General features: G+C 40.5%; 1 non-coding gene across 1 annotated transcript; it reads right to left on the bottom strand.

Annotated features, from left to right (window-relative positions):
* Window positions 1-6,615: 6,615 nt before the first annotated feature.
* Window positions 6,616-6,687, bottom strand: Trnac-gca. The gene has a single exon. It is a non-coding gene; the product is annotated as a tRNA-Cys (tRNA).
* Window positions 6,688-19,566: the final 12,879 nt, after the last annotated feature.

Here is a 19,566-nt window from a genome sequence, read left to right as displayed (position 1 = left end):
GGAAAGTTACGATGAAACTGGTGACGAAGAGGACATAGGAGGAGAGAACATGAGGATATCTCAAACTGCTGGTGCTGAAGCTGGAGACGGCATCTTGGAGTACATTATGCATGGCAGGATGTATGAAATGCTTGTAAAGCCATTGTGTGATGAATCGTACTGCCGTCGCGTATCATCATGGAGACAATTAAAATTTTGGGACATGTTTTGTAGTGAATGGCGAGTGATACTAAGTTTGTTGTACAAGTGAATGTATCTTTTGATTTGATAAAAGTATGATCCCTATGTGTTTGTGCTAAATTTTAGACACACTCAACAATCCGGCACGTCCTCTAATCTGGCACCCATATGTGCGAGGAATGGCCAGTTTAGCAAGAGTCTAGTGTATATTTATTGGATGCGTTACTTTTTAAGCTTAAACATTGTATTCTGGCATTATTTATTTTGCCCATCCTGGCGGACTGAAGTAGTTGGTGATGCAATTATTCCAAATTTTGATGCAATTTTACCAAAAGTGATTTCTAAGTGACCTTAGTTTGTTGATGCAGTAGCCTATGTAAAACTCAGACTGTATGTAAGAAATAGACTCTCATCGAAAGCAAAACCAACAGCAGATGCAACAGAACTTAGTCATAAATTTCATGCAGGTAGATATTGTTGAAGTTGTTGGCCATTGGACAACAGATCTGAGCACTAATATATTGCATTCATGGTCCATATTGGAGGTTGAGTTACAAGAGTTGACTTATCTGCTGGAAGTGTGTTTGGTTCTTAGAGCCATACCGAGTACAAAATTGAGAGCAATCGAAATAGAATGGTTTTGTGGCAAGATTTTGAAGTGGTCTGAAATTGTATAACGCATCTTGCTGGTAAGAATAATGGTAGCTTGGCATAATAAAAATCACAGAGCAATTAATGAAGTCTGATTGGAAAAATTTAGCCACGTACCATTACATATTGTCATATCAGCAGATGAAGAACCCAAGTCTTTGAAAAGTTAACAGAAATGTAACTCTTGTGGAGGCAAGTTTGGTTCCTAGGGAGCACAATTAGCTGTAAGGACTGTAGTGAAAGGGATGAACACAGTTTTTATTACCAGAATAGAAGTCTACGATTCAGACATACTGTCAGTCCAAAAAGTTTTGAGACTGGGTTAATAAAAAACAGAGAAATATTAAGATAGTGGTTTTAATGCTTCAGATGTTCTGCGTAGTCTCCCCCCACACGATTACAATGCACAGAACATCGAACCATTTGAAACTGGCAGATGTCCTTCTTTGGGATATTGTACAACTCACCTGCCACAACAGGCTTGAATGTAATTCGATAGATAAAAACCTGCTCAACAAGTGATGGCAGGAGAACACACTTATGTAGTTTTGTGGTCCTCAGTCCAGAAACTGGGTTGATGCAGCTCTCCATGCTACTCTATCCTGTGCAACCCTCATAATTCTCCGAGTAACGACTGCAACCTACATCCTTCAGAGTCTGCGTAGTGTATTCATCCCCTTTGTCTCCCTCTATGATTCTTACCCTCCACGCTTCCCTGCAATACTAAATTGGTGATCCCTTGAAGTCTCAGAATGTGTCCTGCCAACTGATCCCTTCTAGTCAAGTTGTGCCACAAATTCCTCTTCTCCCCAATCTAATCATCAGCATTCTTCTGTAGCACTACATTTTGAAAGCTTCTAATCTCTTCTTGTCTGAACTATTTAGCATCCATGTTTCACTTTCATACAAATACTTTCAGAAAGGACTTCCTGGCACCTAAATCTATACTCAATGTTAACAAATTTATCTTCTTCAGAAACGCTTTCCTTGCCATAGCCAGTCTACATTTTAAATCCTCTCTCCTCCTTTCAAGACACTGTCCATTCCGTTCAATTGCACTTCCAGATCCTTTGCTGTCTCTGACAGAATTACAATGTCATCGGCGAACCTCAAAGTTTTTATTTCTTCTCCATGGATATTAATTCCTACTCCAAATTTTTCTTTTGCTTCCTTTACTGCTTGTTCAGTATACAGATTGAATAACATTGGGGATATGCTACAACCCTGTCTCACTCCCTTCCCAACCACTGCTTCCCTTTCATGCCCCTCGACTCTTATAACTGCCATCTGTACAAATTGTAAATAGCCTTTCGCTCCCTGTATTTGACCTTTGCCACTTTCAGAATTTGAAACAGAGTATTCCAGGCAAACATAGTCAAAAGCTTTCTCCAAGTCTACGAGGTCAGTTTTTTGTTCCACTCTTCGTCCACTCATCTTGATCAACCAGGAGTAAAATACTTTGTTAGATGGGTGCCCATAGAATCCGTATTTCTCTATTACTTAACCCAATCTACAGTGATCAATATGCTATCTTTCCTGACAGTCACAAGTACATTGCCTCGCTTCTTATCTGCTAGTCACAAAAGTATCCTGGCCAAATTTCCTTTTCATAATCCAGCGTCATTTGCAGCATAAGTCTACTAATTTTTGTTTTACTTAAAACCATGTAAAAGATGGAATAGCACCAGTATGTTTGCGTTATTGTCATTTTGGTCTTTAATATTGTGCTCCGATCTATAGCCTTAATTTCTTCTTACTATTTTTTGGCTTTAGTATTACCTACACAAGCAGTGTCCCTGCTGTTAGTTTTCTGTACGTTTTCCTACTGAAAGTACATCTTCAGGTCGCGATGTTCGTACAGATTGTTACTTTTCCGTTCCGTGAGTATGCGAGTAAATAGCTTCCACCGTGCGGAGTTCTCACAATGCAAAAAGGACCGTTATACATCAGTTGCCATTTATTATTTTTCTTTTGTGACAATGGTTGTTTACAGTGTGTCTTCAGCAGTGCTCTTTCCCCCAACAGAGAATTGATTGTTTGTCATAATGAATCTATCTCACCTTGGCACCTTCTGTTACTTTTTCTTCAAGGGATACTTTCTCCCTAGGCATATGCGAAATCGGTGTAACTCACTCGTTCTCCTCCCTGTTTTAGTGCGTTAGATCTGATGGTGTTTACGGAGTATTATACAGTGGAATGTTGTTAACGATTTCCTCAAACATGCCCTGTTTGACGTATTCGTAGCCACCGAATATGCGTTATCGGTGTCCTCGATTATATTCACCGCTGGATTTGGCTTTCCCCATTCCGGATTTGGGATAGGATTCGATTGTTGGTAAGGGTTCCTTCCCTGATTAAATTGTAGCTGGTTTCCCTGGCGGTATTGTCACTGTGCATTCTGAAAATTTCTATTCGTATTGTATTGTTAGTGACTATTTGGCGGTGGTCCACACTGACTCCTATTGTTCTGATCATTACAGTTGCCGTTTCGATGGTTCGAATAACCGGGGTAATATCTGTCATCAGCCCTAAGTCTCCTTTTATGATTCGGAGAGCTGCCGCTGGCCGGGCCACGCACTGACATTGGCACCACCTGCTGTGTGTCAACAAACGTGGGACGAGCATCATGTGCTAGCCCGTGACTGTTGCCGTTATACTGCGGCCGGGTCGGCGTAGCCTGGCCTTCGCCCCCCACTATAACGATTCCCATTCGGGTTATTATTGCTATTACTAACCTTCATATCTTCGTTTATAAGCTCAATAGAATAGAGGACCGATAAAAAGTATCCTAAGTTAGTTTGTGGGTCCTGTTTCAGTTTTTCTCTAATGTGAAATGGAAGTTTCCTTCCAAAATGTGTAGATTATCACTAAGAACCACGGGTTCATCCCAGAAACAAGTCTTATTTATGTACTTCTCTAAATATTTTCATAATGTTTCCTGCCTGATTTTGTATGTGTCTGGGCTTAATACTTGTATTCTTAATCTCTCCTGCACACAGCGCGACCAGTGTTTTGCAAGAAATGCATTTTCGAATTGTGATAATGTGTGACAGCTCTGCCGTCTCGGATGCCCCACGCGCGGCTTCACCTTGTATAAAACCTAATACATACTGGATCATTTGTTATTGTGTAGGCAAAATGCTTCTAAAAGCTTTTAGGAAAATAACTGGATGAACAGATTTCTTGTCGGTTTTTTTAAGAAGACTTTCTTTCTTCTAGTACAATTGATGAAAGTGTGGTGTCTGCCCCCACATTTCGTGTAACAGCGTTTTGTGGTACCATGTTTGTGCTAGCTGCTGTGGTTCTTCCTGTTAGGTATATCCTGTGTAAGTGTTCTTTGTACATGTCCTAACTCGGTTTGTATCTTCAATACTGACTTTCACAGCTCTGTGTACAAATTGGTAATTGCTCAACAGCCTTCTGTAACGCTGTCTCTAACCAGTTATCTGTTAAGTCTTTCTCTATTAAAGAATCGTCTACTTGTATGACTACCTGTTGAACTGTGGACTGTACTGTTGTGTGTTCTAACCGCATTGTATCATAATCATTTTTCAGTTCTTTAATCTGTTCTGTTCTGGCATGTCTTTTACTGTAGTTAAAAATCATGTCAGTTTTTTAATCTGTTGTGACATATCTCATATGTAGTTTTTAGTGTTGAAATGACATTAGTTATTTCTTCCAAGTCGCCGCTCATCACTACAGTGACTTGATTCGCAACGTTTGTTTTCAGAGCTTACTACATTTGAGTAAAATTACCAACATCGTTAGTCAAAACCTCTGATCTTTCTGAAGTGTTGTCAAGTCGTTGATTGTTTTCCTCAAGTCTTTTATCAAGTTTTTGATTGTTTTCGTCAAAGTTTTTGATTGTGTAAAGCTTTTGCCCTTTGATATACAGTGGGGTAGGTGTAGCCTTTGCAACTTCGGGACTAGCATTGCTCACCTGCTGTGACGTTATATCATTTGGTTGCACGACAACACCGCTATACCGTTACCCCGCAAAATTTTCAATATTAGTCTCGGATGTCGTAGGTACATAAAGTGTTCTCTTCCTGTGAACTTTCCGTAGTAGTTGTTTCAAACTTGGTTTTAAACGTGTGTCTGTATTTCCGAAATTAAGTAACCTTCTCTTTCTTAGTCGTCTCACGTTCACTATGAAAACTGTTCACATATGAAGTTCAGCTGTAACTTCCCTCTGCTACTGAAAAACATTTCTTCGCAAAACAATTGCACGCTACTGCAAGAATGTTTCCGCCATATTGTGAAACATTTACGAAATGAAAAATTAATATGAAAATAATAAATTTTGAAACTACCAGAAAAGAAACAAATTCTATGTCTAGCACACAATGGGTCTTGTAAAAAATCAGTTCTACTCCCACATTTAACATTAACAAGCGCTACGAATGAGTACAGACTTTTTTACTTGATGAGCCGTTTTATTGCCGTCGGGGAAAATATTTCAATATCTGCTTTTTACCAGATTTTTCTGTTCTAGTTTCACGGTCTCAGTATTTTGGAGAATATTTCCTTATTGTTAGTTTGCTCAGCGTCTCGCGCGCAGTTCCACAGTGTATGAAACAAACATTTATGTAACTATAGTATTGCTGCTTTTTACTTACGTATATAACAAGTCTGGTAAATGTGTATAGATTTACGCTGTGTGAACGGTCGCCAGAGTAAAATCCTCTTCTGTGCGATTTGCCTTCACTGGTGAGCATAGAAAAATTGTTGACTGGTTAGTGAGAGAAACATAATTTAATAATTTTGAGAATCAGATGTGCCCACAATTTGAGGATTATTCTCGGTGAAATCGTTAGTCGCAGCACACAGATTTACATTAGCGAGAGGTGAACGAACTGGTTATTTCCTACTGCCATACCTCATTTTTGTGGTTAGTTTTACGATCTGGGAAGAAAAATAAAGTTTTACTTTTATGTTTTGACTGTGAAATCGGAAAGTTAAAAACTTGAAAGACCCTCTTGAAAAGGGTGAGAATAATTCACTTAATTTTTTTCTTTTTTTTTTTTTACAAGCCGCCATTTTGACACAGTTCGAACCAGCCAGGAATTAATCCGTTTTCACTGCACCCTGTTACAGCCTCGAAGAACCGCTAAACTCCTTCGCCTTCTGTACAGTAAAAGGTACCCTAGGACAATAACAGTTTTGTATACTGATTTCTTCACTTGGATTATTATTATTAAATAATAAAGTTAAGAAAGCAGAATGTCACAAAACAAGATCAAGCTTAACACAATCCACTCTTTTCTGTAGGGATTATAATATTCCATCTGACACCAAAATTATTCATTGTAACGTTTCAACATGGACTTAGCAATGTGAATCCTGCCAAGTTCTCTAATATTTGTGTCCAATAGATTCTGATTTTGCCATTATTTGGACACCAAATGGTGGTCTGTGTAAAGTAAAAATGATGTGAAATATTGGGTGAAAATTGTAGCCGAGTAATATAGGAGGATGAGCAGTGGGTCTTTTTAATGTAACTCTCTCTCTCTGCTGGCGTACATATACAGAATAATCTAGAAATAATTATCATAATTATTAGTAAGAGTAGTGCAGTGCAAGTCATAATTTGTTTGTTAATATACTTTACAGAAGTAGCTTCTGGCTGTTGATTTAGAACGTAACACATTCTTCATCCCAGAATGCTCTCGGAACGTAGTGACAAGTCTTTACGGTCGTGTAAATGCTACAGTTATCGATTACTTGCAGTAATCGCAGTTGATTTACTTCTCGAGTTTACGGATAACCGAAGGTAAAAATTGAAGGGGGCACCCGGGTTTGAACCGGGGACCTCTCGATCTGCAGTCGAATGCTCTACCACTGAGCTATACCCCCACCTTGATAAACGAAGCAACTTTATGCAATTTACTTCTCTCTTCGGGAACATACATTTTTACATGTAATAACTACAAATGGTTGTGACTTCGTAATATTGAAAGATAGCTGTGGGCATATTTTACAATTGCAGGATGAATGTGCGATAACTATACATGTAGGAAAAAAAGTACAGAACCAGCGTTTCTTATCTATATTCTGATAGATGCATCGGGATTACAAAGTCATCGTGTAATACCATAGAGTAAATATTTATATTTACTCTATGTGTAATACGCATACTCAATTTTCTCTCTCTGTCAGAGTACGATGATCAGTTAACATTTATTATCAGGTTGCAGGGGGCGATTCTAGAAGTTGGTCAAAGGGGGGGGGGGGGATGAAATATCGCTTAACAAAAGGAGAGTTGGAATCCTCCACCGACAAATTGCTAAAAAATTGGTGTTGCTAAAAGTAGTTTTTGGTAACTGTTTTGGAGTTCAGGGTAAAAAATGTGCATTAATAAATAATAAGACGCCCATTTTAAGTTAAATGATATTTACTGGTAGATAGTGAGCTATTTGCCGATGGGATTCTTTTGTTAAAATGACTTTGAAATATATTGCAACCTATATTGCTTCATAATTATAAACAAATGATTGAATATGTTGGAGAATAATTAGAAAACTACAAAGCTAATAAATGAAAAAGCAAAATTCAAGAAGAATTTGCGAAACACAGACTGGAAAAATGCCTACAGAATACACTTGGAGTTAATGAAAATTACAATGGTGGACTGGCTATGTGGTGGTGGAGGAGAGGGGGGGAGACGTGTGCGCGGTCCAACCAGACCCCCTGGTCCTGAGAGGCCTCCAAACTTCGAGGGCTTCAGGGTGTGGAGGCCTCCAGGACCAGGTAATTTTTAATAAAATCCCAAACGAGGCCAAAATATATTTAAATATTGAATAAGTAAGAGGAAATTTGGAGCTCGAGGCCCCATACATACGCAAAGTATAAACATAAGTACCTACTTACATATTATCAGGCCATGACAAATGTTAATGAATTTGCTAAGAATTTTTAAAATTTGTGTAAAACGCTGCACGGACATTAAATTCTTTCTTTAGGCTGTTTTAGGGCAAATAACACTTCGCTGTGATAACGAAATATATTACAAATTGTAGATAATGATATTTATCAAACAGATAATGGTTTGTCAAAAAGTAAAATAAAAATTATTTCTTTATTCACTGAAAAATTGGCTATAATTTCAGCCCCTAGAGAAACGCCATATATAACATTCATTTGAAAACGACCATCCATTTATGATCGCAGTGTTACCTGTCTGTTCTCTACTGTGAGCAAGTAGACTGAACAGAGGGGGAAATGGACGTGTAGGCCATGATCTTCATGGTCTGTAGCCGGAATAATCAAGCTAATTTTTATTTTATTTATTTTTTAGTGTAAAGAATTCGCCGTCTCGCTCTCAGAAAAGAAAGCAAAGATTGTAGAGGCTATTTCACTCACTGGACCTTTCATCCAAATATCGTCCCGCGCGCGGAGAAAATAAAGATTACAAAAATTAAGGAATCAGGCTACTTTGGCTTCGGTGGACAGAAAACTATTGATGTTGCGACTACAGACAGAGGAGAAAACCCTGATGTGTGTGATATTAACGGCGACTTTCAAGTAAGTGACACGGAAAAAAGGTGATAAAAATAGTAGTGATGAGAAGACTTCTGAGAATGTATTTCAGATGCATCAATCTATCTTTGACTCCTCTTCTTCCTTGGATACGAGATCTGCAGTAAGCTTGCTCTTTCCAGTATAATACTCGTTTGTGATTTTACCTTTATGAGCTACATCAACCTTCGGTACACAGAACTGGAGGAAGTAAATTTAGTCCAACAAAGTATACAGTCTCCAGAATTACTTTGGATAAAGGACTCGCAAAACTGAAAACCCCAAATAAATTTTTGGTAATGGAACGAACTGCTATGATAGACAACACCGTTACTTGTGGCACTAAAATATGCGATGATATGGAGATTAACATTGACCTACCAGGAAGACAGTGAATGAAACAATTGCAGCTGAACTAGCTCATGTTGCTGGCCTATCGATTCAAGAAGTAGTTCGTCGATCAATGTTTGAGGGTGTCGACTTCTTTGTACAGAAACTGTCATAACGATACACGGGCTTGAAGGAAATCACCAAAATCTTTCAAATAGTTGAAACAAAATGTATGCTTGAAGCTAGTGATGAAGCTCTGCCTGTAGCACTGGAGAATCTGATAGTAATTTGGGATGAATTTGATAAGGAGCGAATGCTGTAAGAAATATAATGGTGTCGTAGGCATCTTTTAAAAACAGATATGCCAGCAATAAGAGTGTGACCATTTGCTGCTAGATGGACAACCCAAGAAATGCTTCTATTCATAATGAAATGGGATCTCAGTGAATCATTACCCTGCTGCACATCACTTATAACCCAATACTTTTTTACCATTTATGCCTCAGTCGCATCATTCGAGAGAGAAGATAAAAAATTATCTTCGTTCTATGATTAATCAAGATCGACTTGGCTAGCCAATCCGTCTGAAAGAAAAGTTTTAGACTGATTAGATTTCAACGACATGATTCAGAAATTCAGTAAAGTAAAGGCACGAAAACATGTACTATAGTAATATTAATAATAACTACTGTCTCATAATAAGGCTTAGAAACTAACCGATATTATAACTGTACGAGCTTTGTTTCCATACAAGTAAATAAAATGAAATTTTTCGTTGTATTCTTTACCATTTCGTTGCACTGAACTTAGTGGCTGCTGTACTAAATGCTACGTATTCTAAGTTTCTCACCTATATCTTTAAGTATGTATTTTACCATTACAGGACACACACCCGTTATAAATACTTGATTTTTTTGTCTGGCATTACGCCTGCATTATTCATTTTTTGAAAAATGTACACCATAAATACATCGATTTCTAAGCAGATTGGGACCTCATTTAGATACGCCGTCCCGGACCTCCGGCGTGTTTAATCCGCCACTGGAAAATTATACGGTAATGTACTGTGTACATTTTTATACTCCGCCTTCTACAAACACTGGAAAAAAGTCAACAGGAGCTTCCAATCACAATAAGATCATTATTTGAAGAAAAAAATAAACTCCTCCAGCAACGAAATAAAAAATGCCCGTCACGCTGAGAACTGTTTTCCTTAGATGTTATCCGATGAAATCAAATTAAATTCATGTAATCCTATGTTACAAATGGAATCGCAACAGCATGTAAAACCAAGAGATGGTCTTACTTACCATCAAGGAACACTTACGATGAGAGAATTTAGTCAAATTACGAACTGTAGTGTGAAATTCTAAATGCAGTTAAAAGAGCATCAAAATATATGTACGTTCAAAGAAAAAAATAATGGATCTTTGAACTCCCCCTTCTGTAAGCATAGGAAAAATGTCAACCGGATCTCTCAGACACAGTAAGATGACTATTTCAAGAAAAAATAAAATTAGAGTATGCTGATAGAATAGCTCCATATTTAGCAATTATATACAACCACTGACTCAGAAAGATCCGTACTAAAAGATTGGAAAATTGCTCAAGTCACACCAATACCCAAAAAGGGAAGTAGGAGTAATCCGCTGAATTATAGGCCTATATCACGAACGTCGATTTGCAGTAGGGATTTGGAACATTTACTGTATTCGAACATTATGAAGTACCTCGAAGAATTGACACACAGTCAGCACGGTTTCAGAAAATATCGCTCTCATGAAGTAATAAGTGCTGTCGACAGGGGATGTCAAGTTGATTCCATATTTTTAGATTTCCAGAAGGCTTTCGACACCGTTCCTCACAAGCGTCTTCTAACCAAACTGCGTGCCAACGGAGTATCGCCTCAGTTGTGCGACTGGATTCGTGATTTCCTGTCAGAAAGGTCACAGTTCGTAGTAATACAGAATTAATATCCGGCGTTCCCCAAGGAAGTGTTGTAGGCCCTCTGTTGTTCGTGATCTATGTTAACGACATTGGAGACAATCTGAGTAGCCGTCTTTGACTGTTTGCAGATGATGCTGTCGTTTACCGTCTTGTAAAGGCATCAGATGATCAAAACGACTTGCAAAATGATTTAGATAAGATATCTGTATGGTGCGAAAAGTGGCTATTGACCCTGAATAAAGAAAACTGTGAAGTTAATCACATGAGCACTAAAAAAAAAATCCGCCAAATTTCGATTATGTGATAAGTCACACAAATCTGAAGGCTGTGAATTCAACTAAATACTTGGGGACTACAATTAGAAATAACCGAAATTGGAACGATCACATAGATAATACTGTGGGTAGAGCAAACCAAAGACTGCGATTCATTGGCAGAACACTTAGAAGGTGCAACAGGTCTACTAAAGAGACTGCTTGCACCACACTTGTCCGCCCTATTCTGGAGTACTGCTGTGCGGTGTGGGATCCGCATCATGTGGGACTGACGGATGACATCGAAAAAGTACAAAGAAGGGCAGCTCGTTTTGTATTATCGCGAAATAGGGGAGATAGTATCACAGACATGATACGTGAATTGGAGTGGCAATCATTAAAACAAAGGCGTTTTTCGTTGCGACGGAATCTTCTCATGAAATTTCAATCACTAGTTTTCTCCTGCGATTTTGAAAACATTCTATTGGCACCCACCTACATAGGGAGAAATGATCTTCACGATAAAATAAGAGAAATTAGTGCTCGCACAGAAAAATTTCAAGTGCTCGTTTTTCCCGCGTGCCGTTCGAGAGTGGAACGGTAGAGAGACAGCTTGAAGGTGGGTAGTTGAATCCTCTGCCAGGCACTTTATTGTGAATAGCAGAGTAATCACGTAGACGTATATGTACTCCTGGTACTAAATAAAAGCTGTATCGATCACAGTAAAAATGATACAGTGAAAAGATATATAATGAAGTGATCAAAGACAGCATCAAAAATGCATACTCTTTTAATAACTTTTATTCTGCTCGTAACAGACAATTTACGTCTGAACACTTCCCTACGAGGACTAGATATACTACAGTTTTTAAGGAAAACCTCCCAAAACAAGTTTGCTAAAATTCAATTTGATCCCAGATATCTAGAAAGAGGTTTTCATGCAGTCAACTCCCTTAAGGGAAACTGAACGTGAAAAGGAACTATTTTCATATCATACAGGGAGAGTAAATTCTCTTGATTTACTGTATAACACTGAAGTAGTCAACAGTGAACGCTATTAAGTAAAGCAAAACCAGAAAAAATTGTATTTATCTACAAATCGTCTAAAAGATGAATTTGCGAAGCTAGTTTAATTTTCGGTACCATTATCTGGGTGTTAAGGCATCTAATATCACTCAAACTGTAGCAGGTTTCTCTCAACATCCTTAGAAATACAGGGTGTTTATGAATGAATATCGGGGTTTTAACGCTTTATGGTATTTATTACATTAAACTTGGTTATAAATGATATGTCAAATGAATGAGCAACTCAAACAGTTTTGCCACGAACCTTATAAATGTTCAATGTGAGCACCATTTGTCACACGGCACACATCAAGTCTTGAACTTCACTGTACCCAAGCGCTGGATAGGCCGCAAGGGGCCCAAGGACAGGGCTTGCTCTTCATGGCCTCCACGTTCACCCGACCTAACGCCACGCGATTTTTGCTTTGGGGCTTCATCAAGGATCGTGTGTACATGCCTCCGCTACCAGCAGACCTCCCTGAATTAAGAAGCCGGATTGAAGCAGCTGTTGCTACAGTCAGTGAAGACACGCTTATCAACGTTTGGGAAGAACTCGGCTATAGACTTGAGGTGTGCCGTGTGACAAATGATGCTCACATTGAACATTTATAAGGTTCTTGGTAAAACTGTTTGAGTTGCTCTTTCATTTGACATATCATTTATAACTGTACGTTTAATATAATAAATGTTACAAAGCGTTAAAACCCCGATATTCATTTATAAACACCCAGTACATATGGTGTACCTCACATCTTAGGGTTTTTAGTTTGAAGTATATCTGAGGAAATAACAAATATTTGTTTCATCGTATTTTTTTGGGTTTAATAATTACTACAGTGCCACGAATGATAAGTTATGTATCTACACCAGAACGTTTGTAGAAAGTGCCAGGCGTAGTACAAATGTGCAATAATAATTTTCATCTGGAATAATTTTGGTGAATATATCTGAATCCATTGTGCAGAGACTGATATATGGACAGTAGATGTTCTGAAAATGTAATTTCCGAAAAATGTTAAGTCACTGTAATTTTTACGCGCAATAATGCCCTTTTAGTACATTCCAGCTGCATATTTTTATTGATTAGTCAATTCTCTGTCCTCTGCATTCATTTTCAAGAGTTTCTTTCTTATGTGATCTGAGGCTTTCCCGGCGAATGTGCTGTATCCAAGGTTCTCGGGTGTCCATCCGGGCCGGCCATGGTGGTCGAGCGGTTCTAGGCGCTACAGTCTGGAACCACGCGACCGCTACGGTCGCAGGTTCGAATCCTGCCTCGGGCATGGATGTGTGTGATGTGCTTAGGTTCGTTAGGTTTAAGTAGTTCTAAGTTCTAGGGGACTGATGACCTCAGAAGTTAAGTCCCATAGTGCTCAGAGCCATTTGAACCATTTGTCCATCCGGATCCGATCGTCGAAGTTCCACGATATTTCGGCGAATAACCGGTTATTCGCCGAAATATCGTGGAACTTCGACGATCGGATCCGCCTGACACCTGAGAACCTTGGATACAGTATCTTTCTTACTTTGAACGGCTTCGGCTATTTGCTGACAACCCGTGATATTCAAGGATTTTCATCCTGCTAACCACACCATCATTGAAAAGTGATAATACCTGCACCACACCTACAGGGGGTAGACAAAAATATGGAAACACCAAGAACACGAATTACATGTCTAATACACTGTAGGAAAGGCGTTGGGATTCAAAACAGCTTCCAGTCGTCTCGGAATGGATAAATACAAGTCTTAAATGGTTTTCAAGTGAATCTTGTACCATTCTTCGTATAGAATAGTGGCAAGTTCAGGTGAACGATGATGGAGGTGTGTAGGGATCATGCACTCTTCTCTGCAAAGTAGACCAAGAAGGCTCAATAACGATGAGAGATTTGGTGATTGTGGTGGCCGGGAGAGGTGCGACAGTTCACCATCGTATTCAAAAAACCAGTCCTAGACGATGCGAGCTGTGGGAAAAGGGGCCCTGACGTCTTGGAACACAGCATCACTATCGTGGTACAAATATCGTACCATAGAATGGTTCTTGTGGTCGCGTTCTCACTTCCCGAGCATGGGGTCCCGGATTCGATTCCCGGCGTGGTTAGGTATTTTCACCTGCCCGAGATGACTGGGTGTTTGTGTTGTCCTCACCATTTCATCATCATTCATGAAAGTGTCGAGATTGGAGTGAGCAAAGGTTGGGAATTTGTACGGGCGCTGGTAACCTCGCAGTTGAGCGCCCCACAAGCCAAACATCATCATCATGGACTACTGGCTATTAAAATTGCTACACCAAGAACAAATGCACATGATAAACGGCTATTCATTGGACAAATATATTATACTAGAATTGACATGTGGTTACGTTTTCACGCAATTTGGGTGCATAGATCCTGAGAAATCGGTACCCAGAACAACCACCTCTGGCCGTAATAACGGCCTCGATACGCCTGGGCATTGAGTCAAACAGAGCTTGGATGGCGTGTACAGGTACAGCTGCCCATGCAGCTTCAATACGATACCACAGTTCATCAAGAGTATTGACTGGCGTATTGTGACGAGCCAGTTGCTCGGCCACCACTGACCAGACGTTTTCAATTGGTGAGAGATCTGGAGAATGTGCTGGCCAGGGCAGCAGTCGAACATTTTCTGTATCCAGAAAGGCCCGTACAGGACCTGCAACATGCGGTCGTGCATTATCGTGCTGAAATGTAGGGTTTCGCAGGGATAGAATGAAGGGTAGAGCCACTGTTCGTAACACATCTGAAATGTAATGTCCACTGTTCAAAGTGCCGTCAATGCGAACAAGAGGTGACCGAGACGTGTAACCAATGGCACCCCATACCATGACGCCAGATGATACGCCAGTGTGGCGATGACGAATGCACGCTTCCAATGTGCGTTCACCACGATGTCGCCAAACACGGATGCGACCATCATGATGCTGTACACAGAACCTGGATTTATCCGAAAAAATGACGTTTTGCCATTCGTGCACCCAGGTTCGTCGTTGAGTACACCATCGCAGGCGCTCCTGTCTGTGATGCAGCGTCAAGGGCAACCGGAGCCATGGTCTCCGAGCTGATAGTCCGTGCTGCTACAAACGTCGTCGAACAGTTCGTGCAGATGGTTGTTGTCTTGCAAACGTCCCCATCTGTCGACTCAGGGATCGAGACGTGGCTGCACGATCCGTTACAGCCATGCGGATAAGATGCCTGTGATCTCGACTGCTAGTGATACGAGGCCGTTCCGTATTACCCTCCTGAACCCACCGATTCCATATTCTGCTAATAGTCATTGGATCTCGACCAACGCGAGCAGCAATGTCGCGATAAACCGCAATCGCGATAGGCTACAATCCGACCTTTATCAAAGTCGGAAACGTTATGGTACGCATTTCTCCTCCTTACACGAGGCATCAGCACAACGTTTCACCAGGCAACGCCGATCAACTGCTGTTTGTGTATGAAAAATCTGTTGGAAACTTTCCCCATGTGAGTACGTTAGAGGTGTCGCCACCGGCACCAACGTTGTGTGAATGCTCTGAAAAGCTAATCATTTGCATATCACAGCATCTTCTTCCTGTCGGTTAAATTTCGCGTCTGTAGCACGTCATCTTCGTAGTGTAGAATTGACATGACCAGCCAAAATGATCACGTTATTCTTGGCGGTAATGCGATCTTGCAGAGTACCACGAATTGACTGCCCAAATTACCACCGAATCAGGGCCTTGTTTACCTCTTGGGACGTTAACTTGGACAGATGCTGGAAACAGTGCGGAACAAAACTCATCCAGCCAAATGACTCTTCCGTTGGTCCTTAGTCCAGGTATTATGGCCTCGGCACCACGCTTTGCTGGTACGTGCATTTGCTTTACTGACGTGTGACTTTGGCATTCCAGTTCGCGCTGCAATTCCATGCTTATACTGTGTTCTTTAGGTGCTGACACGATTCACGGGATCGGCGTTCGGTGCTGGACTGACTTTTGCAGTTGTTGTGCTGTTGTTTTTCGTCACAATCCTCTTAAATCACCGTCTGTCGCAGTCACTCAACACACACTTCCGTCCACGTCGTGACTTGGCGGATAAACTTTTTTGCTTTCCTTGTATGCGGTGTACATCTTCGAAACGATGCCTCGTGAATCCGCAAACACTTCGGCACTTTAGTGATCGTTATGTCATCATAGCGGCGATGGATCGTAACGTTGCCGGCCGGTGTGGACGTGCGATTCTAGGCACTTCAGTCTGGAACCGCGTGACCGCTACGGTCGCAGGTTCGAATCCCGCCTTGGACATGGATGCGTGTGATGTCCTTAGGTTAGTTAGGTTTAAGTGGTTCTAAGTTCTAGGGGACTGATGACCACAGATGTTAAGTCCCATAGTCTCAGAGCCATTTGAACCATTTTTGATCGTTGTGTTGTGTTCTTCAGTCCTGAAACTGGTTTGATGCAGCTCTCCATGCTACTCTACCTTGTGCAAGCTTCTTCATCTCCCAGTACCTACTGCAGCCTACATCCTTCTGAATCTGCTTAGTGTATTGGCTCAAATGGTTCAAATGGCTCTGAGCACTATGGGACTCAACTGCTGAGGTCATTAGTCCCCTAGAACTTAGAACTAGTTAAACCTAACTAACCTAAGGACATCACAAACATCCATGCCCGAGGCAGGATTCGAACCTGCGACCGGCTTAGTGTATTCATCTCTTGGTGTCCCTCTACGATTATTACCCTCCATGCTGCCCTCCAGTACTAAATTGGTGATCCCTTGATGCCTCAGAACATGTCCTACCAACCGATCTCTTCTTCTTGTCAAGTTGTGCCACAAACTCCTCTTCTCCCCAATGCTATTCAATACCTCCTCATTAGTTATGTGATCTACCCATCTAATCTTCAGCATTCTTCTGTAGCACCACATTTCGAAGGCTTCTATTCTCTTCTTGTCTAAACTATTTATCGTCCACGTTTCACTTCCATACATGGCTACACTCCATACAAATACTTTCAGAAACGACTTCCTAACACCTAAATCAATACTCGATGTTAACAAATTGCTCTTCTTCAGAAACGCTTTCCTTGCCATTGCCAGTCTACATTTTATATCCTCTCTACTTCGACCATCATCGGTTATTTTGCTCCCCAAATAGCAAAACTCATTTACTACATTCCATTATCCTTGTTTTGCTTTTGTTGATGTTCATCTTATACCCTCCTTTCAAGACACTGTCCATTCCGTTCAACTGCTCTTCCAAGTCCTTTGCTGTTTCTGACAGAATTACAATGCCATAGGCGAACCTCAAAGTTTTTATTTCTTCTCCATGGATTTTAATACCCACTCCGAATATTTCTTTTGTTTCCTTTACTGCTTGCACAATATACAGATTGAATAGCATCGGGGAGAGGCTACAACCCTGTCTCACTCCCTTCCCAACCACTGCTTCCCTTTCATGTCCCTCGACTCTTATAACTGCCATCTGGTTTCTGTGCAAATTGTAAATAGCCTTTCGCTCTCTGTATTTTACCCCTGCCACCTTTAGAATTTGAAAGAGCATTCCAGTCAACATTGTGAAAAGCTTTCTCTAAGTCTACAAATGCTAGAAACGTAGGTTTGCCTTTCCTTAATCTCTCTTCTAAGATAAGTCGTAGAGTCAGTATTGCCTCACGTGTTCCAACATTTCTACGGAATCCAAACTGATCTTCCCCGAGGTCCGCTTCTACCAGTTTTTCCATTCGTCTGTAAAGAATTCGCGTTAGTATTTTGCAGCTGTGGCTTATTAAACTGATAGTTCCGTAATTTTCACATCTGTCATCACCTGCTTTCTTTGGGATTGGAATTATTATATTCTTCTTGAAGTCTGAGGGAATTTCGCCTGTCTCATACATCTTGCTCACCAGATGCTATAGTTTTGTCAGGACTGGCTCTCCCAAGGCTGTCAGAAGTTCTAATGGAATGTTGTCTACTCCCGGGGTCTTGATTCGACTTAGGTCTTTCAGTGCCCTGTCAAACTCTTCAAACAATATCGTATCTCCCATTTCATCTTCATCTACATCCTCTTCCATTTCCATAATACTGTCCTCAAGAACATCGCCCTTGTATAGACCTTCTATATATTCCTTCCACCTTTCTGCTTTCCCTTCTTTGCTTAGAACTGGGTTTCCATCTGAGCTCTTGATATTCATGCAAGTAGTTCTCTTTTCTCCAAAGGTCTCTTTAATTTTCCTGTAGGCAGTATCTATCTTACCCCTCGTGAGATAAGCCTCTACATCCTTACATTTGTCCTCTAGCCATCCCTGCTTAGCCATTTTGCACTTCCTGTCGATCTTATTTTTGAGACGATTGTATTCCTTTTTGCCTGCTTCACTTACTGCATTTTTATATTTTCTCCTTTCATCAATTAAATTCAGTATCTCGTCTGTTACCCAAGGATTTCTACTGGTCCTCGTCTTTTTACCTACTTGATCCTCTGCTACCTACACTATTTCATTCCTCAAAGCGACCCATTCTTCTTCTACTGTATTTCTTTCTCCCATTCCTGTCAATTGTTTCCTTATGGTCTCCTTGAAACTCTGTACAACCTCTGGTTCATTCAATTTATCCAGGTCCCATCTCCTTAAATTCCCACCTTTTTGCAGTTTCTTCAATTTTAATCTACAGTTCATAACCAACAGATTGTGGTCAGGGTCCACATCTGCCCCTGGAAATGTCTTACAATTTAAAACCTGGTTCCTAAATCTCTGTCTTACCATTGTATAATCTATCTGAGACCTTTTAGTATCTCCAGGGTTCTTCCATGTATACAACCTTCTTTCATGATTCTTGGACCAAGTGTTAGCTATGATTAAGTTATGCTCTGTGCAAAATTCTACCAGGCGGCTTCCTCTTTCATTTCTTAGCCCCAATCCATATTCACCTACTACGTTTCCTTCTCTTCCTTTTCCTACTGTCGAATTCCAGTCACCCATGACTATTAAATTTTAGTCTCCCTTCACCACCTGAATAATTTCTTTTATCTCACCATACGTTTCATCAATTTCTTCGTCATCTGCAGAGCTAGTTGGCATATGAACTTGTACTACTGTAGCAGGTGTGGGCTTCGTATCTATCTTGGCCACAATAATGCGTTCACTATGCTGTTTGTAGTAACTTACCCGCACTCCTATTTTTTTATTCATTATGAAACCTACTCCTGCATTACCCCTATTTGATTTTGTATTTATAAGCCTGTATTCACCTGACCAAAAGTCTTGTTCCTCCTGCCACCAAACGTCACTAATTCCCACTATATCTAACTTTAACCTATCCATTTCCCTTTTTAAATTTTCTAACCTATCTGCTCGATTAAGGGATCTGACATTCCACGCTCCGATCCGTAGAACGCCAGTTTTCTTTCTCCTGATAACGACGTCGTCCTGAGTAGTCCCCGCCCGGAGATCCGAATGGGCGACTATTTTAGCTACGGAATATTTTACCCAAGAGGACGCCATCATCATTTAATCATACAGAAAAGCAGTATGCCCTCGGGAAAAATAACGGCTGTAGTTTCCCTTTGCTTTCAGCCGTTCGCAGTACCAGCACAGCAAGGCCGCTTTGCTTAGTGTTACAAGGCCAGATCAGTCAATCATCCAGACTGT

Source organism: Schistocerca americana, chromosome 6 (assembly GCF_021461395.2).
Source record: "Schistocerca americana isolate TAMUIC-IGC-003095 chromosome 6, iqSchAmer2.1, whole genome shotgun sequence".
Classification (NCBI taxonomy): domain Eukaryota; kingdom Metazoa; phylum Arthropoda; class Insecta; order Orthoptera; family Acrididae; genus Schistocerca; species Schistocerca americana.
The sequence above is the reverse complement of the archived record's forward strand: the minus strand, read 5'-3'. Positions and strand labels throughout refer to the sequence as shown.